The sequence below is a fragment of the Sturnira hondurensis genome, unplaced genomic scaffold, assembly GCF_014824575.4.
Source record: "Sturnira hondurensis isolate 20B ecotype Veracruz unplaced genomic scaffold, ASM1482457v3 Scaffold0010715, whole genome shotgun sequence".
Classification (NCBI taxonomy): Eukaryota; Metazoa; Chordata; class Mammalia; order Chiroptera; family Phyllostomidae; genus Sturnira; species Sturnira hondurensis.
Genome location: NW_028083346.1, coordinates 1 through 540, shown reverse-complemented (window position 1 = coordinate 540; position 540 = coordinate 1). Strand labels below are relative to the sequence as shown.

Sequence of the window (540 nt, the reverse complement as noted above, 5' to 3'; positions counted from 1 at the left end):
TAAAGACAGCACTGCACAGTTAAGATTAACGAAGACTGATGTAAATAATGGTACACTGTGGAATGCAGCCACTTAAGAGAACCACGTGGACTATCCCAGTTACCCGCCTCCCAGGAGGAAGTGGCTCCAGCCAAGGACATTAACAAAGGCCCACTCGGTGACTCGGCATGTGCCGCCATCAGAGCTGTTGGCATTCATCAACAGTCTCAGATGTCCCTACCAACATAAGCTTCATCAGAGGCAGGGCACGCAAGCCGAGGTTTCTGTGCAGTTCGGCCCAACAACCCGACTGTTGAGTTCACGTCGAACCCGCACCCAACACACCATCCTCTACAATCCTCATCCCGTGAGTCCTGCAAAGGTTTGCGACTAGCCTGGAAGTAAGTCCCAGGCAGTTTACAACGACTTTAGGTGGAGTGACCGCGGGGGTTCGAGCCAAGACCCCACTTAGCGACTGCAAAACGAGGGACATACCCAAAACCGACCTCCATCTGCGAAAGACCGAGATGGCGTCCAGGCGCCTGTATATAAGGGTTTCTT

At 52.8% G+C, this 540-nt stretch overlaps 1 non-coding gene across 1 annotated transcript; it reads right to left on the bottom strand.

Moving 5' to 3' along the window:
• Positions 1 to 169: 169 nt before the first annotated feature.
• On the bottom strand, positions 170 to 249 carry LOC118996064 (small nucleolar RNA SNORD74). The gene has a single exon (XR_005068417.1). It is a non-coding gene; the product is annotated as a small nucleolar RNA SNORD74 (small nucleolar RNA).
• Positions 250 to 540: the final 291 nt, after the last annotated feature.